At 43.6% G+C, this 24,372-nt stretch overlaps 1 protein-coding gene across 1 annotated transcript in view; it reads right to left on the minus strand.

Annotated features, from left to right (window-relative positions):
• Positions 1 to 24,372, minus strand: part of GLRA3 (glycine receptor alpha 3) — a 334,324-nt gene that overhangs the window by 111,217 nt on the left and 198,735 nt on the right. The window lies entirely within an intron of this gene.

A 24,372-nucleotide genomic window follows, 5' to 3' on the forward strand; every position in this document is an offset into this window, starting at 1 on the left:
AGTAACATGAATAATAACTGCCCGAAGGCGTGACCACGACAACTTGGATAAAAGTCAATGATGTTTATTATGACAACTCCGCAACACAGCAGCAGTAAAAGAAAACGTAAAAGTCAGCAAAGAATAAATACAGTTCCTGGGTACTACAGGATGGCAGGAGCCACAGGGCACTGGTAGTGTGAGATAGTTCTTATGATCTTCTAGATGGAAAGTCCTTACCAGGCCCGACTGTAGCAATGGAGATAACCCAGGATTGTGCCAGCTGGTGTTCCAGGAAAAGCTGGGTTGCTGAAGATAAAACAGCTGCTGTGGATACTGGCTGGAACCAGACTGTTGTTAGCACGGAGTGGATACTGGCTGGAACCAGTTAAATAATAAATGAACTTGGGAGCGATGAAATATGAACTGAAATGTAGAACTTGAGAGCGGAGAAATAATAATACCGGTGGAGAGTGGTAAAGTGTAGAAAGGACACCGGCCCTTTAAGGGAAGCTGTACTCTGCTGGAAGCTGAGCTGGAAGCAGGTAAAGTTGTAGCTGGAAACAGATGAATCCACAATGGATTGGAGAGTCAGGCTACACCGCAGGTGGAATGCTGGTGCGGGTCTCTATGGTGGAAGTCTTGAGACAGGAGCTGGAACCTGGAAGACAATCACAGGAGAGAGACAAACAGGAACTAGGTTTGACAACCAAAGCACTGACGCCTTCCTTGCTCAGGCACAGTGTATTTATACCTGCAGCAAGGAAGGGATTGGCTAGGCAATTATGCAGATTATCAATACTGAGAACAGATTGGTGGAAATGATCAGCTGACAGAATCCAAGATGGCTGCGCACATGCAGACACTTGGAGGGAAGTTTGGTTTGTAATCCATGTGGTAATGAAAACAGTAATGGCGGCGCCGGCCACCGGAGACAGGAGGCGCCAGGCTGACAGATGCACATCCAACCACGCGGACACAGCGGAGGCCGCGGCTGACGTAATCGCCACTCAGACACTCTGCATGCAGAAGTTAAGGGACGGCGGCAGAGGCCGCGGGAGACGCCATGCCAGGTGTAATATGGCGTTTACTGTGACAGCGTCCCAGAGTGACAGGAGAGGATACAGGAATGTACACATCAGGATAACAGATGGGATCCGGTCCTGGAGCGCTGAGCCAGCCTTAGGAGGCATCTGATGGGTAAGAAATGGCGTCCAGATACCCGGATCGTGACAGCACCCCCCCCTTTAGGAGTGGCCCCAGGACACTTCTTTGGCTTTTGAGGAAACTTGGAATGGAATCTCCGGACCAAGGCAGGAGCATGGACATCAGAAGCATTGGTCCATGAACGTTCCTCAGGACCATAACCCTTCCAGTCAATAAGATATTGTAGTTGACCGTAACGGTGACGTGAGTCCAGGATCTTGGCCACTTCATACTCAACGCCTCGTTGAGTTTGGACTTTCGGAGTTGGAGGAAGTGAGGAATGAAACCGATTCAAGATCAGCGGTTTCAACAGGGAAACATGGAATGTCCTGGGTATTTTTAAGAAGGGAGGCAACTGGAGTCTGTAAGCAACAGGATTGATGACTTGTTCAATCTTGAAAGGACCGATATAGCGAGGTGCAAACTTCATACTGGGAACTCTTAACCTCAAATTCTTCATGGATAACCATACCCGATCACCCACCTTGAGAGCAGGAACTGCTCGACGCTTCTTATCCGCAAACTTCTTGTACCTGAACGATGCCTTGAGCAGAGCTGATCGTATGCTCTTCCAGATATTGGCAAACTGATGCAAGGTGATATCCACTGCGGGAACAGAAGTTGCTGGAAGCGGTTGGAACTCAGGGACTTTAGGGTGGAATCCAAAGTTAGTGAAGAATGGTGTTGAAGCAGATGAAGAATGATACTGGTTGTTATGACAGAACTCGGCCCAGGGAAGTAATTGAACCCAGTCATCTTGAGAGGAGGACACATAGATGCGGAGGAAGGCCTCCAAGTCCTGATTCACCCTCTCGGTTTGACCATTGGTCTGAGGATGGTAAGCCGTGGAAAACTTTAGCTTGACTTGGAGGACTTGACATAAACTTCGCCAGAATTTGGCTGTGAATTGAACTCCTCGATCTGAGATAATTTCTTCAGGAAGACCGTGGAGTCGGAAGATCTCTTGTATGAATACTTGAGCCAACTTGGAAGCTGACGGAAGACCGGTGAGAGGAATGAAGTGTGCCATCTTGGTGAACCGGTCAACTACCACCCAGATGGTATTGAACTTGTTGCACATGGGTAAGTCTGTAATGAAATCCATCGACAAGTGGGTCCATGGTCGACGGGGAACGGATAGTGGAACCAGTTGCCCCGCAGGCGACTGGCGGGATACTTTATGTTGGGCACACTTTGGGCAAGATGCAATAAACTCCAAGACGTCCTTTTTCAGAGTTGGCCACCAATAGGACCTAGAGATAAACTCCAGGGTTTTTTGGATACCTGTATGTCCGGCAAAACTGGAAGCATGGGCCCAATGCATGAGCTTCTTCCTTAGCATCGGCTTCACAAAACTTTTCCCTGATGGGGGCGTAGAGTCCATCCCTACCGTGGAGAATGCCAACAGATTTATAATAGGATGCTTGTCTGAAGACTCTGACTCATTTTCTTGCTCCCATGAGCGGGAAAGGGCATCGGCCTTGCGATTCTGAGAGCCCGGACAGAACTGGAGTTTAAAGTCGAACCTGGAAAAGAAAAGTGCCCATCTGGCCTGACGAGGGTTGAGACATTGTGCGCCCTTCAGGTATAAAAGGTTCTTGTGGTCTGTAAGTATGGTGATTGAATGAGAAGCTCCCTCCAACAGATACCTCCACTCTTCTAGAGCGAGCTTGATGGCTAGCAACTCCTGGTCGCCAATGGCATAGTTGCGCTCAGCTGGGGAGAACTTCCGGGAGAAGAAACTGCAAGGGTGTAAATGGCCATCTTTAACCCTCTGAGATAACACCGCTCCTACTCCAACGGAGGAGGCATCCACCTCTAAGATGAAAGGAGAGTCGATGTCAGGCTGTTTCAAAACAGGCGCAGAGATGAACCTTTGTTTTAAAAGATGAAATGCTTGCATGGCTTCTTCAGACCACTTGGACGGGTTAGCACCCTTCTTGGTGAAAGCAGTAATAGGCGCCACAATGGTGGAAAAGTCTCGTATAAACTTTCGGTAATAGTTGGCGAACCCTAAGAACCTCTGGACCCCTTTGAGGGTTAAGGGTACCGGCCAATTTTGGATTGCTTGTAGTTTCTCAGGATCCATCTCTAGTCCGGAACCGGACACAATGTACCCTAGAAACGGAATGGACTTGACTTCAAAGACGCATTTTTCTAATTTGCAATAGAGATGATTGACACGGAGACGGGACAGAACCTCTTTAACCCAAAAACGATGTTCCTCTAAATCGTTGGCAAAAATGAGGATATCGTCTAGATAGACCACGACATGACGGTATAGAATGTCTCTGAAGATCTCATTGACAAAATGCTGGAAGACAGCTGGAGCATTGCTCAATCCGAAGGGCATGACGAGGTACTCATAATGTCCGTCACGGGTGTTAAAGGCGGTCTTCCACTCGTCACCCTCACGGATTCGGATGAGATTGTATGCACCTCGCAAGTCCAGCTTTGTAAAGATGGTAGCTCCGCTAACTCTGTCAAAGAGCTCAGTAATCAGGGGTAAAGGATAACGGTTCTTGATGGTAATGTCGTTCAAACCTCTGTAGTCGATGCACGGCCGCAGACCACCATCTTTCTTTTTTACAAAAAAGAAGCCTGCGCCGGCTGGAGAAGAAGAAGGTCGAATGAACCCCTTTGCTAGGTTCTCTTTAATATATTCCTCCATAGAATGCATCTCAGGCAGAGACAACGGATAAGTTCGGCCTCGAGGTGGAACCTTCCCTGGAACGAGATCAATCGGACAGTCCCATTCTCTATGAGGAGGAAGGATATCAGCAGAAGCTTTACTGAACACATCCGTGAAATCTTGATATGGAGGAGGTGGAACATCAGACGACCTGGGGGAGGAAGAACAGACAGGCAATACTTTAAACAAACATGTCTCAGCACAGGAGGCACCCCATGCCAGGATTTGCGTAGTCGTCCAATCAATTGTAGGATTGTGAAGACGGAGCCATGGAAGGCCCAGGACCACAGGATGTGTGGCTCTTGGAATCACTAAAAAAGAAATAAGTTCGGAATGAAGAACTCCCACTCTCAGACGAACTGGTAGAGTCCTTAAAGAAATAACTGCATCAAAAATTTTGCTGCCATCCACGGCAGTTAAAGAAATGGACGAAGGAAGTCTCTCGGTGGGTAGGGACCACCGTTTAACATAGGCTTCGGTAATAAAGTTCCCAGCTGCTCCGGAATCAAGGAGGGCAATGACGTTCCGATAACGTTGAGCAACTTGAAGCGAGACTGGGAGATTACAATCTTGAGGAGATGGAGAGGAGATCATTACTCCTAGCCGGCCCTCTCCTTGGCGAGCTAGGATTTGGAGTTTCCCGGACGTTTGGGACAGGCATTAATGGTGTGAGACGGAGCTGCACAATAGAGACAGAGAAACTCGGAGAGACGTCTTCGGCGCTCAGCAGGAGTTAAACGGGAACGGCCAAGTTGCATGGGCTCATCTTTAGATGGTGACAGTTGACGAGGAGGAGGAGCAGAAGATTTTGGAGCAGATGATCTTCCACGCTCAGTTGCTCTCTCTCTGAAACGTAAATCCACTTTCGTGCAGAGTGAGATTAGCTCATCTAACTTAGAAGGTAAGTCTCTGGTAGCTAACTCATCTTTAATACGCTCAGATAAGCCATGCCAGAATGCAGCATACAGGGCCTCGTCGTTCCATGCCAGTTCGGATGCCAGGATCTGGAACTGTATCAGATATTGTCCTACAGTACGTGACCCCTGGCGTAAACGGAGAATCTCGGATGAAGCTGAGGTTACCCGGCCTGGCTCGTCGAAGATGCGCCTGAATGTTGACACGAAGGCAGTGTAGGAAGATAGCAGGGTGTCGGACCTCTCCCATAACGGTGATGCCCAATCAAGGGCTGAGCCACTGAGAAGAGAAATAATGTAGGCAATTTTTGTACGGTCACTGGGAAAATTGCCAGGTTGTAGCTGGAGTCACTGTGGTTGACGCACCAGACGCGCCTGATCCACGGAGAGTTGTCTGAATCCCATCCAGCCGAGTAGAGAGATCCTGGAGACAGCGGATGATGTGGCCCTGTGCAGCCTCCTGATGTTCTAGTCGGGCTGCCAGTTCTTGCATCGGCCTGGCCGCTTGATCCTGGTCTCCGGCTGGATTCATTAGGTCAGTGCTTACTGTCACAACTGAGGGCCTGAGCTGACGGGAGGCAGCCTCAGTTGTAGGGGCTGAGATGTACCGGAACCTGGGAGGTTGTAACAGACCCCTGGACATGTAAGTAACATGAATAATAACTGCCCGAAGGCGTGACCACGACAACTTGGATAAAAGTCAATGATGTTTATTATGACAACTCCGCAACACAGCAGCAGTAAAAGAAAACGTAAAAGTCAGCAAAGAATAAATACAGTTCCTGGGTACTACAGGATGGCAGGAGCCACAGGGCACTGGTAGTGTGAGATAGTTCTTATGATCTTCTAGATGGAAAGTCCTTACCAGGCCCGACTGTAGCAATGGAGATAACCCAGGATTGTGCCAGCTGGTGTTCCAGGAAAAGCTGGGTTGCTGAAGATAAAACAGCTGCTGTGGATACTGGCTGGAACCAGACTGTTGTTAGCACGGAGTGGATACTGGCTGGAACCAGTTAAATAATAAATGAACTTGGGAGCGATGAAATATGAACTGAAATGTAGAACTTGAGAGCGGAGAAATAATAATACCGGTGGAGAGTGGTAAAGTGTAGAAAGGACACCGGCCCTTTAAGGGAAGCTGTACTCTGCTGGAAGCTGAGCTGGAAGCAGGTAAAGTTGTAGCTGGAAACAGATGAATCCACAATGGATTGGAGAGTCAGGCTACACCGCAGGTGGAATGCTGGTGCGGGTCTCTATGGTGGAAGTCTTGAGACAGGTGCTGGAACCTGGAAGACAATCACAGGAGAGAGACAAACAGGAACTAGGTTTGACAACCAAAGCACTGACGCCTTCCTTGCTCAGGCACAGTGTATTTATACCTGCAGCAAGGAAGGGATTGGCTAGGCAATTATGCAGATTATCAATACTGAGAACAGATTGGTGGAAATGATCAGCTGACAGAATCCAAGATGGCTGCGCCCATGCAGACACTTGGAGGGAAGTTTGGTTTGTAATCCATGTGGTAATGAAAACAGTAATGGCGGCGCCGGCCACCGGAGACAGGAGGCGCCAGGCTGACAGATGCACATCCAACCACGCGGACACAGCGGAGGCCGCGGCTGACGTAATCGCCACTCAGACACTCTGCATGCAGAAGTTAAGGGACGGCGGCGGAGGCCGCGGGAGACGCCATGCCAGGTGTAATATGGCGTTTACTGTGACAGCGTCCCAGAGTGACAGGAGAGGATACAGGAATGTACACATCAGGATAACAGATGGGATCCGGTCCTGGAGCGCTGAGCCAGCCTTAGGAGGCATCTGATGGGTAAGAAATGGCGTCCAGATACCCGGATCGTGACACAGTGATTTTGTATCCATGACTGCTACTCACAGCGAGTGGGATACTTAATTACCAGAGGCCACCCAACAACGATAATTAACATGATATAAAGACCGCTAAATGATAAATTTTTAGCAAATAATAATAATAATAATAATAATAATAGAAAAATATGTATTAACATTACCGCTTCCCAACACAGGTTTGTAAAGCACTGAATTCTGAAGACCTCACAAAATAATTTGTCAATGCCTAGATGTCCATTTTTCAGGACTTTTGCCTCTATTATTCTAAGGTCTTTCAAGGGGTTTAGCAGCAATAAAGAAGACCATTTATACAATTTATTTCCTTAATAAATTGTGACCAGTGTAAACTCTGAGTGCTAGAGCTGGTAGCAGTGTTTTGTGGGGACAAGTTGTTTTTCTGTTTAAATTATTTACATATTTTAATTTTCAACATTAAAATTCCAGACATCATCTTGATGTTGATGAGTGACATCTCTATTGCATGGTGACAAACTTAAAGCATGATACAGTAAGGGGAGATGCCTGCTATATGCTGTTGTGCTGCATTGCAATGATAGCAAATAGCCCCATGCACCCTAAATCTCCAATTTTGCTGCTTAAATGTGCATTTCAGTGTGCAGCCCTGTAGTCGCTACCGTATGTACGGCTAATATGCACACTGCTTCCTTAGCATTGCACCTGGTTAAAACAACCTAATTTAGTTCCGTTTGCACAGTCACATGTCTCATAAGATACACGCAGATCTGCATGCACATGGAATTGTTTAAAACAAAACAAAAAATGTAAAATACATCTAATTCTACCACAGGACGTGCAACAGTATACATCAGTTGATATCACATTGAATTGCATGTGTATTCTACATTGAGAAAGCTAGTACCAAAATATTTTTGCCGGTGCCTATTAGCAGCGGTACTTTACCCATTGCCTGAGTCCTATTCCCGTGATGCTGGTACTTATAGCAGATCAGGCTTCAGGGTGCCTGAGGCACACAAAGCATTATCCACGACAAGGGGCTGCCGGTGCCGCTATAACATATGGGATCCATGACTTATCCCTGATCCCATGTGTTTTCGTGCGATCGTGAATCCCATTTTTGGCTGATCAAAATGGCCTCTAATTGAATGCCGAGATAATGACCATTTGTCATTATTCGCAATATCCAGCAATTTTGATTGTCCAAAATTGAATTGGGGCTAAAAGGATACCGCTCAAAGAATTTTAAAAAATGCATCAGGGCCATACAAAATATCAGTTAATAGCACATTAAAATAACTGCATATTCCTATCAAACATCATATTTGAGGTGTTGAGTACATTGTAGTGAGGGTGTAAAGTGTACAAGAAACAAAAGGGAAATGGCAAATTAGATAGGCATCTGCTGCAAATTCAGTCTGCACACAAGTATACAGTAGTCTGGGTTATTAATAGACAAAGTCACAAACAGAATCAACAGATGTTTTCCCACAGTACCAACCAGGTGGAATAATGAGTGCAGGAGCAGCAGGAAGTTACTATACATGTGTCATTTGTTGAAGTTTGTTTCTGTATGTTCCATGCACTGTCATTATCTATTTCACCAATGGGTGCTAATTATTGAACATTTTTTATAAATATAAATGACCAACAAATTAATTTTAAATTCAAAAGTGAAATTTAGAATTCATAAAACTACATATACAATACATTTGCTGACTGTAAAATGCCTTTGAGCTCAGAACCAGGAAATGCAATTAGCCCGATATTATAATTAATCTCCAACCTCCCTCCCTCTCTTTTTTTCTCTTTTACTGAAAACAACAAAAAACATATTATTTGATATAAAATGAGGCAGTGGCTGCCATTACATTTTTAATGCACTTTCTTTGACATTCCCTCCTGACACTTTTACAAAATAAATAATAGAATATTTGTAGTATAACAAGTCGGGGTAAGAATTTTTACCTTCCCCACTCCCCTACCCTAAACCTCAAGGGATGGCAGCTATTGCTAACCCTCCAGTGGTGGTGGCTATGGCTAACCACCTCCTGTGCCTAGCCCTAATCCCCCCGGCCCTAACCCTAAACCCGATACTTACCTTTGGGATGTCGGCTGTCAGTGTCCAGGTGCCGATCTCCTGAGTGGTGTTGGGATTTCGGCGTCGGTCATAAGAACCGCCGACATCCCAACAGCCGGGATGCCGAACACATCCCATTTAATCAGATAAAACCAACAATATTTAAGACAAGTCTGTGAAATTGGTGAAAACATTTCTTCTACAAAAACGAGGCAATATACAGATGGAGCCGCCGCTAGTCGTGGCTCTGTCTGTGCCTAGGACTCAGCGTCTCTGTCTCCAAATGGGAGCGCGCGCCCGTGATGTAGACACGCCCCGTTCACTAGAATTCACTATTCTATAAATGGGAGAGCGTCTCTGTGCACTCCCGGCATGACTAGGCTGACGGATCGCCTAGTCACGCCGGGAGTGCTTGTTTGCGATGTTGCCACCTCAGATGAGCACTGCTCCATCTCTAATTATAAGTTTAAAGGAGGTTACTGTAGACAGGAGTGGATTAAGAGAGGAGAAGGCTGGCTCTGTGTCTGCACCCTTCCTCTTCGGCAATGGCTACAGCACTGTAGAGTCTGGCATTGTTCCAGAGTATACTGTGCATGCAGGGCTGGCAACAGAAATATTGGGGCCCGGTACAGTGATATCTCTGGGGCCCCCTCATTTGCTGTGTGTGAGAGGATCCAGTTACACCGAGGCTGCGCCCACACTGCCTACAGCTCACTGCCCTATTTGGACAAGATGGCTCACATGCCTGTCGTGCACTAAGTGGCATATCCTTGGGGCCCCTCTGAGCCTTGGGGCCCGGTACAGCTGTCCCCTTTGACCCCTTCTGTGCCCGGCCCTGTGTGCATGTGTCTGCAGCACTGGCCATCATGGGACTGTGGAGGGGTAAGTATAATTTCTTTGGGTACAGGGTCTGCACCGGCGCATGCCAGACATTGCCGAAGGCCGTAGCAGGGCTGCGATCGCCTCTGCCTGATTGACAGGCAGAGGCAATCACTGGGTGGGAGGGGTCGGAACGGCGGCATTTTGCCTCTGTTTCGTGGGAGCGGTCTGGCCAGCGCAGGCGTGGCCAGACTGAACGGGCTGCAGCGGCTGCGTGATGTCACGCGCAGCCGCTGCCCGCCTGGGAGCGATGAGTAGCTCCCGGCCAGCATGCTAAAGCTGCGCTGGCCGGGAGCTACTCTTGAAGTGCAAAGGCATCGCCGCTGTGCGATGCCTTTGCACTTCTGCGGGGGGGCCGTCACTGACATGCGGGGTGGGCTAGCCCTGTGCTAGGCATCCTCCCGCATGCCAGTGTGAATGATCGTAGCTGTGCTAAATTTAGCACAGCTATGATCAACTCGGAATGACCCCCATAGTATCCAATGAATGCTATATTTCATTTTCCTTGTACAGCTTAAAAAAAAACCCCAACAACATCCTATTGGTGAAATACAGAAATACAGGGTATAATCAATTATAGGCGCATCCAGTAAGGCAACATGATAGACCTTACACAAGTCACCAACAACTTGATAGAATTAGCATATGTTCACAAAAAGAAGGTGATATATATTCTGAGCTGAACTTGTTTCCAAATGTCTTGGATTCAGATGTTATGTCAGTTTCTTTATAATGTTGATCGCTGCAATGAATCCTCAGTGAAGATTTTTTATGTTAAAAGAAAAATTTGTATTTTTTTCAATCAAACATGTGGTTGTGATTGAACAGGTGGTCACATCTGAGGAACTATGAAAGATAACTTGATGTGCTTTCAACCCATTATCCTGATGCAAGCTTATGTGTAAGCATCTGTGTTATTCTACATATAAGGGGGTTGTGTATTTCCACTAGTGGATCGCAAAGGGTGGTATTCATGTGACCAGCGGACCTCCGCCAACATCCCGCCCCCTCACTATCCTGACAGTCGGCAGGCCGACCAACAGGGACTATTTCCACTCGTGGGTGTCTACGACACCCATAGAGTGGGAATAGAACCCATGGCGACCGCAGGTCGCCACCAAACCCACAAGGGGCTTGCTGCAGTCACCCCTCCTTGCCAGTATCCCGGCGTCAGTATGCTGCCAGAGTCGGTATGCTGACCGGCGGTCAGCCATACCACACCCAATGGCAAAGATACCTTTATAGGAATATATCCCATTCCTTTTATGTAAGTATAAATGTGAGCATCTCATTCTACATACCACACTGTGGGTGCCTAAAAGTAGTCCGGCTGGGCTGTTCTATACCTGTTTGGCTTTATTTACCATCTGTTCAGTCACAACCACATGTCTGATTAAAAGGAAAAAAAAAATCTTTTACATAAAAAAACTTCACTGAGGATTCATTGGAGCGATCTACAGAATATATATCACCTTCTTTTTGGTACAGCAGATTTATGGGCATTGCACTATGTTCCAAAATAAGGACCAAATGGCATTATTCAGAGTGGTAAGTAAATAGAATTACAACTTGAGTTTACAAAACGATTCCAACCTATTCAGAGATAGAGTATGCAAATGTATAGCTGGCTCTTTCTGCCCTTGGCTGCGGCTCTATCCCTAGATGTACTTGGGTCTGATGAAGCTAGATTATAACTAGAGCTAGAGGCATCTTTTTGCAGCTTTGAAATTGCTAAACAATGCAGTAAGCAAGGCTAATGGATTACAGTTAATAGTTGGATAGAGCAGATTATAAGTACCCAAGCAAAGTGCCCATCTGTAATACTTAGAGAAGCAGACACAAATACTGTATCATTATTTTTTTATATTACAGGTTGAGTATCCCATATCCAAATATTCCGAAATACGGAATATTCCGAAATACGGACTTTTTTGAGTGAGAGTGAAATAATGAAACATTTGTTTTTTGATGGCTCAGTGTACACAAACTTTGTTTAATACACAAAGTTATTAAAAATATTGTATTAAATGACCTTCAGGCTGTGTGTATAAGGTGTATATGAAACATAAATAAATTGTGTGAATGTACACACACTTTGTTTAATGCACAAAGTTATAAAAAATATTGGCTAAAATTACCTTCCGGCTGTGTGTATAAGGTGTATATGAAACATAAATTCATTCTGTGCTTAGGTTTAGGTCCCATCATCATGATATCTCATTATGGTATGCAATTATTCCAAAATACGGAAAAATCCCATATCCAAAATACCTCTGGTCCCAAGCATTTTGGATAAGGGATACTCAACCTGTATAACAATTGTACATGTATGTCCAGGCTTCCCTAACACACATGCTGTTGTGAATAGTGACTTTAAAACCACAGTTGCAGCAGTTTAGTGCATTTACTTAAGTGGGAGTGTTATTAATACTTATGACCAATGAGGAGCAGTTATCATTACCAGTGTTGCACTTACAGTACACAAGGGTGAGAGCACCAGCAGCCCAGGCCCATACATACGCATACATCTGTGAAATTCACTGGCCACTTTAGTGGCACTTCTCATCTGCACGCTCTGACCATGGGGGTCATTCCGAGTTGATCGCTCGCTAGCTAGTTTTAGCAGCCATGCAAGTGCTATGCCGCCGCCCACTGGGGAGTGTATTTTAGCTTAGCAGAAGTACGAACGCATGTGCAGCCGAGCTCTGCAAAAACAGTTTGTGTAGTTTCAGAGTAGCTCTGAACCTACTCAGCGCTTGCAATCACTTCAGCCTATTCGTGTCTGGATTTGACGTCATACACCCGCCCAACGAACGCCCAACCACGCCTGCGTTTTTTCAGACACGCCTGCGTTTTTGCAAACACTCCCTGAAAACGGTCAGTTGACACCCAGAAACGCCTGCGTTTTTTCAGAAACGCCGGCGTTTTTGCAAACACTCCCTGAAAACGGTCAGTTGACACCCAGAAACGCCCCCTTCCTGTCGATCTTCTTGCGACCACCAGTGCGAAGGAAAACTTTGCTACAATCTGAGCACATCCACAAAGGGCTTTGTACCCGTACGTCGTGTGTGCGCATTGCGGGGCATACGCATGCGCAGTAATGCCATTTTTTTTACCTGATTGCTGTGCTGCGAAAATCAACAGTGAGCGATCAACTCGGAATGACCCCCCATGTCCTTATTGGCCACAAATACAGTCCACTGCCGTGTATGTTGTATGCATTTGCAAGTCATAGCTATGCATGGAAAAAGATCCGGATTACAAAAATTCACACAAATACATCAAAAAGATGCAACTTGCAGACAAAAAGGGCCACAATTTGCAATTATGTCTCAATCTGACTAAGGTCTAAGTCCCACATCAAACCTTTAAAGATATTAAGGCCCAATTTAAAGTAATTCCTCCTTTCCAGAAATGCATTCCTTAATCAAAATGCAAATGAAATGGGATCCGGTCTGAAGATCGACAGTGTCTAGGTCGACAATGTTTAGGTCGACCACTATAGGTCGACAGTCACTAGACCTGTCGACCCAGCACATGTCGACCTAGAAACCCTGTCGACCTTCCATCCATGTCGACCTAGTGACTGTCGACCTATAGTGGTCGACCTAAACATTGTCGACCTAGATACTGTCGATAAAACGAACCACACCCAATGAAATTACTAGAATACATCCCAAACGTCACATTTTTTGAACTCCCCCCAGTGTAAGGAGTAAATTTACTAAAGCTTCTAAAAATGAAAAGTGGTGCTGTTTCCCATAGCAACCAATCAGATTCTATAATTTTCTAGGATGCAATAGAGAAATGATAGACAAGAGTGATTGGTTGCAATGGGCAACATCGCCACTTTTCATTTTTAGAAGCTTTATTAAATTTACCCCTAAAAATTGCTACTTTCAAAGACCGCAAATTGGGCCAGCTATGAAAAATTATTAAAATTCACTCAAATCTACCACTTCACTTGTCAGTTCTACATACACTGTTTATGGTGATGGTCTGCTGCACCAGGCAGCAATCCAGTTACTTTGCAAGGACAAACTGATAAGTCAGACACAGTGATAAGCCATTGGGAGAGTTGTCCATAGCATCCAATCAGATACTACATAAGATTTTATAGAATATAATAGATAACTGATACCTAAAATCTGATAAGTAACTTCTCTAATTGTCTTCTTTAGAAAGTTTGAAACATCTTCTCCATGTGTCTTTACTTTCATATACACTTAAGGTGTAAGAATCAAGTACTTGGCTAAAGATAACCCAGAACCACATATGTGCATTAATATAATTGGCAACCCATAAATATCCATATATAGTAGATACAGTATAAATTGTTTAATCATGTTTACTAAACAATTTAACCACTTTTTAACCAGAGGGGTATTTTACGCTTTATGATCTTGCCGTTCAGATGAATGTATATGATTTGGAAATGCATTGGTTTCTCTGACAAACATTTCTTTTGGTACATGGAGGATCACTTTTTGTAACATTTTTGAATAAGTATTTTCTAATTTTACATTTTTGTTAAGAAAATTGGAAAAAACAAGAACACCACACTTTTACATATTTTTTTTTTTATTTCCCATAATTAGTGCATTCCCAGGGTACCAGTAACACGTTATAGCTATATCAAGTATGTATACTTTGTATTAGATCTAATTTAGAGCTCAATGCCGACCTGATCGCTGCTGTGCATTTTTGCACAGAGGGCGATTATCGAACTACTGTGCATATGTATGCACCACAATACGCATGAGTGTCGCCAAACAGCGACAGGATGGTGCGAAAATTTCAATTGCATGGCTGTTCGCAAGGTGATTGACAGGAAGAGGACGTTTATGGGTGGTAACTGGCCGTTTTCTGGGAGTGTCTGGAAAAACACAGACGTTCCCAAGCATTTTCAGGGCAGGTGTGTGACGTCAGCTCCGGCCCCGATCAGCCTGATTTCTTCGAACTGGAGGAGTAAGTATTGAGCTATGCACATACTGCACACACTGCACAGAATGGGAAAAACATTCGATGGTACGTGTGATGCGAACGGTTTTGCAGCCATGTGCTGATTGAGGGGAATTTTCGCACAGCGTATGTATGCAATTGTACACTTGCACGGGGCAAATTTTTACTCCCTCTGTGCGACGACTATCTGATCGCAGGACAGTGTAATTTGCAGCACAGCGATCAGGTCTGAATTAGGCCCATAGTGCACTGAATAAAGGAATACATTTACTGTAAGTTTTAGAAGTTCCCTTTTCTTCTTGACGGTATATCACATCTGCAGATGGATGTAAAGAATCTGGGCCTGATTCATGTTTGTAAGTAAAGTAAAAAAGCAAGCAACTGGGCAAAACCATGCTTCACTGCAGATGGGGCAGGTGTAACATACAGAAAGCTTTAGATTTGGGTGGGGTGTGTAAAAACTGAAATCTAAATTGCAGTGTAAAAATAAAGTTGTCAAACTGTTGTGGACTACATGCAAAAGCAGCCAGTATTTAGCTGCACAGAAATGCCATAAATGTATTTGCTTCCCTTGCATGGCAACATACTGTAATTTGTTCCAGACATGAAGTTCCTTGCTTTTTTTGCTTTACTTACAAATATGAATGAGGCTCTCTGTACGCACAAAACATTTTTGGGTTTGGGACTAAATGCTTTCTGTGTGACCCAAATTTCATCAGGGTCACAGGTAATCGGAAATGTGATTTTGGAGAGCTGGGAAAGGACCTGTAGGCTGACGAGGGACATTTTGTATTATATTATGTGTTTGTTTTTACACCTTAAAGAACATCAATGTTCGGGACTTGATAGAAAAGGACTTGCAATAGATGTTTAGAATGCGATGCTTGCAAACCAATACAGGCCTCTTTCCGATGTCCATGGTTGTTAAACCATTGATGGTTACCTTGCGATGGTTACATGCCATCACACGGCAAATTGCGATGGCAGCATTGTGCTACTATTTGATGGCCATCTTGTGATGGTCATCCCTAGGGCACGGCACTTGAATGTGAGCAGAGGGGAAGGGGTGGGACTCTTTTGTGTCATTAGGAGGTACACAGCACACAGCTCAGGGAGGAAGGGTTGTATAGCTGCATGATCTATAGGGAAAAGTGGATGCGCACAGTGGGCTAGGTTTACTGTGCGTCTGTTTTTCCAAGCTCTGGTGATCGGCGGATTTGACACATGGATTTAAATCAACAACAGAAATAAATGCTAAACCAGGTTGGTACCAACAGATAGTAAATCTAGCCAAGTGAGTCAGTCGTTATTGTCAGTCAGTATGTCAGTCAGTCAGTCAGTCAGTCAGTCCTGTCACTGTATTTTACTCCTTTGTGATTTGTCAGTAAAGCTGCACAATCTGTGTTTTGTTTAAGATGCAGAGTATCAGTCAATCACTGATAAATACTGAGTATTAACTGTATGTTTGTATTTAATAAAATCAATTGCACATTTTGTTCATTAACTAATATGCTTAGAAAGTTTATAGTATAAAACAACTCAAATATATTAGGAAATCATCAAAATGAAAAACAATAGCATTTTACTTTTGTAGTCCAGTAAGCGGCATTGACTACATGATGGAAGCAACATAATCTCACGAGTCTATGGCAAATGTATCTTGTTCATTCTTACTGCAGTGCTGATTGGTTCCTCACTGATGCAGCTACTATAAATGTACTACAACTAAAATGTTATTTGTTTAGTGTGAAAACCACCCCAAAATTGTACCCTTTTAAATTTACTTTTATTCTCAAGATAAGACCACAGTATGTGAATGGGCAACACTTAAAGACTCAGCTATACTTATATATATAGATACACAGCCTATAAACTAGAAAAAAGTGTGAATTTTATACTTATTGATCTAGTTTTATTTACTTTGGTTCTTACTTTGGTTCTAAATCAAGTATTTGTAATCTCCCAAGTAGGAATCTTGCATTTGCTCTGAGAGTATTCACAAGCTTGTGTGTTTCCGCACAGACTTATTTTATAATGATGTTTCCCAAAACCCTATAGAGGACGTGCACATTGACATACACTAGTCAGACTTGATGTTTACAATCATGTTTACATTTCTGATGCCAATACAATTAAAATGCTATACATATCATTACTACTGGGCTGGCACTTAAGCTGTCGACATTTAGACAGTAATGTAGACATAAAGTATGTTTCCCCATAATGTAATCATGACCTGAAGACAATTTATCTGGGTGCACTTTAAAGAGAGCCAATTGTGGGGTGCAGGGCCGGCAATAGAGATCTTGGGGCTCAGTATACTCTACAGACACAGGTATCTATACAATCTGGTGGTAAACTACACAATACAAATTCACATCATATGTCACACTGTGCCCCCAATTCACAAATTATTGCTCCTGCAGATATTGGTTGTGTCATGATCATGTTTATCTCCAAGTTACATGCAGCAATTAATGGTCTACATTTATTCACATGGTACACATTAAGTAAGTTTAAAGGTTTACTTTGCAGCCTGCTCTCTTCCATCATACAGCCAAGCAGCTCTCCAAACTTGTGGCCTAATTCAGACATGGTCGCTGTTGTGCAAAATCACACAGCAGCCATTTATTGAATGACTGCGCATGCATATGGATCGTAATGTGCAGGCTTGAGGCCAAACTGCAAAAAAATCATGCGTCTTTTTTGATCGCTAGGCGAACTCAGGCTGATTGACAAGAAGCAGGCTTTTGGGGGGTGGTAAGTGGTCGTTTTCTGGGAGAGCCTGGAAAAACGCAGGTGTTCCCAAGCGTTTTCAGGGATAGTGTGTGATGCCAGCTCCAGACTGATCATCCTGTTTCTTTTGCACTGTAGGAGTAAGTCCTGGGCTACACACAGACTGGAAAAATCATTCGATGGTGAGTGAGTTGCAAAAACTGTTTTGCAGCTGACCGTCATTTGCAAAGCTTTTCACACAGCGTACTCAGACTTGCATAAGGTGGTATTTCACTCTGTCTGGGCGGCGACTATCAGATCACAAACCTCTGCAAATTCGCAGAGGTGCGATCAGGTCTGAATTAGACCCTTGGTACCTAGGGAAACCACACATTTGCGTGCTATAAATACATGCCCACACAATCATTATCTACTGTGTGACCTCTTAAACATTGTCACACAGCTTCTGTGGTTATGGGAATGATACAGCACTGCAAATAAAGAGAGGGTGTGTGTGTCAATGTGATAGAGGTGGATACATGTACTGTATGTGCAGTGAAGTGTTGGAATAAAAACATGACAATGATGTGGTGGATAAATAGTTTTTTTCTGTAAACACAATAATGTTTAGTCACAGTGCTCTCTGTCAGGTGGATCCCACAGACCTACACTTGTTGGTATAGTTGTCACAGGGCAGGTAGAGTACTGGATAATTCTCTAGGAATACTTTTGTATTGTATTTGCCCAGAACTACATTGCCCGCGTGTATCCAAAAAGAGTCACCTTGATGTTGCTGGGGTAGTTCATATTATTGCAGCATCCAAACTTGTCTTCACTTCCCTACAAGGCTTCCATTCAAGAGAGGTGTCTGGATGGTTGGGCTGTTTGCCTGGATGGAAAGGACCAGTGGGTGCACAGTCCATATGTCTGTGGCCGTTCTACAACCGCTGGACCCTGGTGATAATAACCTGCCACTTGAACTGAATGTTCAGTGATGGTCAGTGCCTTTCGATCGCCGGGTTTGTTTGGGTATTAGCCAAAGATGCCATGGTGTAGCATCTGCTCAAGCTATGGCTTCTGAGTCAGCAAATAATTTTGAAGAATTTCTCAACAAGAAACTTCTGTACTAGGACTGCCATGAAAAACATTCTAATACCCTAAGGAGCCATGATTCAAAAAGTTTGGGAAGCACTGCTGTAGTGTGACTGCACCCCCATTCCAGCAAGTAGCTAACTGCACATTCAGGATTAGTTTAGCTATACCTAATAGAAAACGGTTGATATATCACAACTGTCTCTCTTCTGAGCTGCATAACAATTTATACCAACCTTCCAAAATTCAAAAAGGTCTCAAAACAGTCAGCGAATGTAATGGGACAGACTGAAGGATATCAGATCTATCAATGAATTTGGATATGTCAAGTCTCTTTCGGTAAGGACCCATAGTTTGGAAAACTCAGGCATAAACTAGTCTGATTGAGCAAACAAGCCATTTCATATAATTCTAAATTGGAAAACGTCAGACTCCATCCATGTTTGGGAGAGACATTAAAGTCTTAGCTAACGTAGGTTTCTTCAATCTCCAAATATATTTAATCATGATGAATTAAAAATTAATTAACTATGGAAGGTAGAAGTAGTCTGATAATGGTCTGGAATAAATAATTTTGTTAATAACATTTTTATTGCTGCATGGTGTCCTAGACAGGAGACCTCATGAAACATATATTTTCTTGGGAAGGGGGGTTTGAAAAAACAGTCAACGAGCACAGCAATTCAGATCAGAGTATTTAAAAAGAAGTCATAGAACAATCCACATAAAACAAGGGGACATCAAATACTTACGTACAGTATATACAATATAGCAGGGGGAGGTGCACTTAGAGAGCAAATAAAGGGTCAACAACAGAAAAGAAGAAAGAAACTCTCTAGTTTGGGGCACTCGGTTAAGACTTAACTTTTACTGAGTACAGTTAGAATTAATATGTGGTTGTCTCATAGATAAATTATCACTTAAGCATAACAATAGGATCAAACTCTAATACTGGCAAAAATATCAGAGATACTATTAAAAAAATTAGAGTTCAGTGACTCATTTCAATCATTAAGGCAGACCCTTATATATGATATATTCACAGTATAATACTGCTATAATATTGTCCGAAACCTGTTAGAGTGCAGTGTGCTTTGATGTGAGTAGTCTCATAAGTAATAAGTCAGGCGACACTGAATAGTTGGTCATAGGGTACTTCAGACTGAAGCAGATTCACAAAATAATAGAGTGACCTTAGTAATCAACCACAAAAAGAATGTGAGTGACATAACATCACAAAAAAGCATAGTAGTTGTAGTATATAATTTCTACTGTGTGGTAGAAAATTATATTGTGTTGTTGTGGTGACTGATAATGTGTCAAGACATAGAGATAATGAAAATCAACACTGCTACCGGCTCATACGCATGCCACAATAACAGATACAATGTGGTCCTGTTTTTGGCCATATGAAATGGCTACTGTGTTTATTATGCTATCTAGCACAGATCACAGAATATATTTGCCACAATGATACATACACTATTATCATGAATTTGAGATGTGACTTATTATATAACGTAATAGGTTGCATACAATATCATAAAAATAACTGTATATGGGTACACTCAGGAGTAAAAGTAAAAAAGACATCTCACGGTGTATGATTTCTGAAGAACAGCTGCTGCTCTGTCATATGTATAGAATACAGTGATGCCACAGTAAAAGTGTCTGCAAAGCTCGCACCTTGAAGAAGTAAAATAGAATATTGTGTCTCTGCTGTTGGGAAGTAGTCAGATTGTCACTGATGAATTTACGAAGAGATCCAGTGCAGGGACACTGCTGACATGCAGGCCAATGAGAGCACACTGGAATGGGAGAAGTGAAGAGTGAATTTTTTTATCTCTGATATTTTTTTATCTCTGATATGTTCCCCAGTATTAGAGTTTGAGTCTATTGTTATGCCTTATGTGGGAATTTATCTCTGAGGCAACCACATTTTAATTCTAATTGTACTTAATAAAAGTTAAGTTTAAAATTTCTCATAGACCAAGTGCCTTAAACAAGAGAGTTAATTTCTTCTTTTCTATTGTTGACCTCATAAAACATCCAATTTTTTTGTCAAAGCTGTCATATTATAAGTAAATGATACAGATTCAAAATAATGATCTCCTCTTCACTGCAATCTGTACTACCAGATAGTTAAGACTTTTATTTTGCCTGACCCAGTATTCCCTCCCACATCCTTTACCTCTTGTTTCTCCCCAATACCCCTAATCCTTCTCTTTCCATTTTAGAATGTAAGCCCTCACAGGCAGGACCCACCTCCTATTCCCCACAATCCCAAACAACTGGTATATGTTACTGCAATGCCTGCATTTGTAATGATGTTACAGAGCCGTAACTACGTGTATACCAGCTGTGCCTGGCATACAGCACAGTCGCCCTGAGGGCGCAACTGGCCGCATCACCATATCTTTAGTCAGCAGCATTGTAATGACTCAGAGGAGAGGAGCAGCAGCTACGGATGCAGGGGAGAAGGAGGAGGGAGGGTGGGAGACTTGGGAGCAGCAGCAGCACACTGTAATTGGTGGCGGTGCTGCTGCAGCTGTCCCTCTCCTTCCATATAGGCTGACTGCCGCCGCTGTGAATGCTGGGATGAGCTTCTCTCATCCCAGCATTCACAGCGGCGGCTTCCAGCCTATGTGGAAGGAGAGGGACAGCTGCAGCAGCGCTACCACCAATTACAGTGCGCTGCTGTGGCTCCCGAGTCCCCCTCCCCCCTCCTCCCCTGCCCGGGATCTGCCAGCAGCTGTTGCACCGAGGAGCCTGACTGCCTGAGCAAGCGGAGACAGTAAGTATTCATCATCTATTCTGACTGTATGCTATCTATCTAATCTATCTATCTATTCTGTCTATTTGCCGTAATGTGTAAAAAGGGGGACTGGCTACCGTAATGTGTAAAAAGGGGGACTGGCTGCCATAATGTGTAAAAAGGGGGACTCTGCCATAATGTGTAAAAAGGGGATGCTGTCTGCCGTAATGTGTTAAAAGGGGTACTGTCTGCCGTAATGTGTAAAAAAGGGGGACTGTCTGCCATAATGTGTAAAAAGAGAACGCTGTCTGCCATAATGTGTAAAAGGAGGACTCTGCTGTAATGTGTAAAAAAGGGGACTCTGTCTGCCGTATGGTGTAAAAGGTGGACTCTGTCTGCCGTAATGTGTAAAAAGGGGACACTGTCTGCCGTAATGTGTAAGAAGGGGGACGGTTTGCTGTAATGTGTGAAAAGGGGTCGCTGTCTGCTGTAATATGTAAAAGGTGGACTCTGTCTGTCTGTCTATCTATCTATTATGTCTGTCTGCCGTAATGTGTAAAAAGGGGGACTGGCAGCCATAATGTGTAAAAAGGGGGACTGGCTGCCGTAATGTATAAAAAAGGGTACTGTCTGCCGTAATGTTTAAAAAATGGCACTCTGTCTGCCGCAATGTGTAAAAGGGGGACTCTGCCGTAATGTGTAAAAAGGGGGACTGTCTGCCACAATGTGTAAAAGGTGGACTCTGTCTGCCGTAATGTGTAAAAAGGTGGGCTCTTGGGGTCATTCCGAGTTGATTGCTCGCTAGCTACTTTTAGCAGCCTCGCAAATGCATAGTCGCCGCCCACGGGGGAGCATATTTTTGCTTTGCAGTAGTGCGAACGTCTGTGCGGCCGCGTGGCACCAAACACATTTTGTGAAGAACAAAACCAGCCCTGTAGTTACTTATTATGTACGATGATTGCTGCGACGAGTGACACGGTAATGGCGTCAGATACCTGCCCAGCAAACGTCCGGCCACACCTGTGTTTTCCCAAACACTCCCTGAAAACGGTCAGTTAACAATCAGAAACTCCCACTTATCGTCAATCTCCTTGCTTTCGGCTGTGCGATTGGAATCGTCGCTAGAACCAGTGCAAAACCACAAAGGACTTCATACCCGTACGGCATGCGTGCGCATTGCGGTGCATGCACATGCGCATATTAGCCATTTTTTTCACTGATCGCTATGCAGCGAACAACGGCAGCTAGCGATCAACTCGGAATGACCCCCTCTGTCTGCCGTAATGTGTAAAAAAGGGGGACTGTCTGCCGTAATGTGTAAAAAGGTGGACTTTCTGCCGTAATGTATAAAAAGGGGTACTGTCTGCCGTAATGTGTAAAAAAGGGCACTCTGTCTGCCGTAATGTCTAAAAGCGGGACTCTGTCTGCTGTAATGTGTAAAAAGCGGACGCTGTCTGCCGTAATGTGTAAAAAGGGGGACTGTCTGCCGTAATGTGTAAAAAAGGGCACTCTGTCTGCCATAATGTCTAAAAGGGGGACTCTGTCTGCTGTAATGTGTAAAAAGTTGACGCTGTCTGCCGTAATGTGTAAAAATGGGGACTGTCTGCCGTAATGTGTAAAAAAGGGGACTCTGTCTGCCATAATGTGTAAAAAGGGATGCTGTCTGCCGTAATGTGTAAAAGGTGGACTCTGTCTGCCGTAATGTGTAAAAGAGGTTCTACCTGGTGTAGTGGCACTACTGTGCACCGTAATATGAATTGGTATTATTTTGTGGCCACACCCCTTCCCCATGAAGCCACACCACTATATTTTTGTGTTACTTTATTTAACCTGATTTGTAAAAAATCTCTTTTCGCAAGCATAAAATAAATTAGAAAAATAGATACACATTTGATTTGCTGAGAACATTAATATACAATGCTCTGAACCTTCTTTAGGGACAACAGTAGTGTGGGGTCAACCTGATCACTGCCTAAAAATGTCCAGGGACTACGCCATACCCACACAAATACCTCCTGTGAAGGGCTGTAAACATTGCTGTGTGCTCGAGCATGCCTTACCTCATTGCAGCCAAAGCAATACCCAGATATTTAGTTGATTTTTTTAAATGTATAGTTAAATCCCCACAGTGAGGGGACAAGAAAGAGAAACCAGTTATGACTAGGGTGCACACAACCCAACAAACATTTAAAATATATGTTTATTAAAGGTATATACAAAGCTCCCCTATGTTGATACTGTCCAATAAAGGCTTCAATGCCCACCTATAACTAATAATGTAGATCAAGAAAAAAAATTTTTGTCATACTGGGGCTTGATATGTCCTTTATTATTTGACAAGTAAAGTGTTAAAAACAAAAAATGTGAAAGAAAGTAAGAAAAACACATACAGTGAAATAAAGATTAAAAACAATAGCAGATGTGTCCATTCCTTTTTGTATTATGCGTACTTTGTTGTTCACATATTCATGGACCTCGAAATTCTGACTGCATAAAGTGCTGTAACAGCACTGACTCAGTAAATCCGATCTGTAATTATCCCATAAATTAAATAAGTTGTAAAATAATAAAGCTGATGTCTTGCAGTGAAGAAATGTTGCAGTCCACTATTTACAAGTAATGATACCAGGAAATGGTAACGTGTATCTATATGTTGCAATACTGATTCCATGTAACTGTTCGCCAGCTAAGGGTGAGTGATATACATTTGCTGATACTGTGAAATAACTATAGCTCAATAGCTATGATAGTAAAGGTAATGTAAAGGGCCGATGGGCGACCCGGCGGTGGGGGGCAGATATAGGGGGGAGTGAAGTTTCTTTACTCCCCCCATCACCCGGCTCCATAGCAGTACAGGCAAATATGGACGAGATCTTCCATATTGGCCTGCATGCACAAGCGACGGGGCACCAGCAATGAAAGAGAGCGCGGACGCGCATCGTTCATCGCTGATGCCTCCACACTGAAAGATATGAACGGTATCTCGTTCATATCTTTCACTAATATTGCCCAGTGTGTAGGCCCTTGAGGCAATTGGCCAATTTTATAGAGATGCTGCAATATAAATACACTGTCACTTTACAGTAGCTGAAGATGAATATATATGCAGATGTTACACCTCAGTAGTAACTAATATATATAAATAGAGGGAAACTAGTTCACTATTATTTATAAATTGGTCAAGGCTATATTATTTATAACAATAACAATAAAGATGATATAGGATGCTGGTCCAGCTATTGAAACTCAGGGCATA

This window comes from Pseudophryne corroboree, chromosome 1 (assembly GCF_028390025.1).
Source record: "Pseudophryne corroboree isolate aPseCor3 chromosome 1, aPseCor3.hap2, whole genome shotgun sequence".
NCBI classification, from domain to species: domain Eukaryota; kingdom Metazoa; phylum Chordata; class Amphibia; order Anura; family Myobatrachidae; genus Pseudophryne; species Pseudophryne corroboree.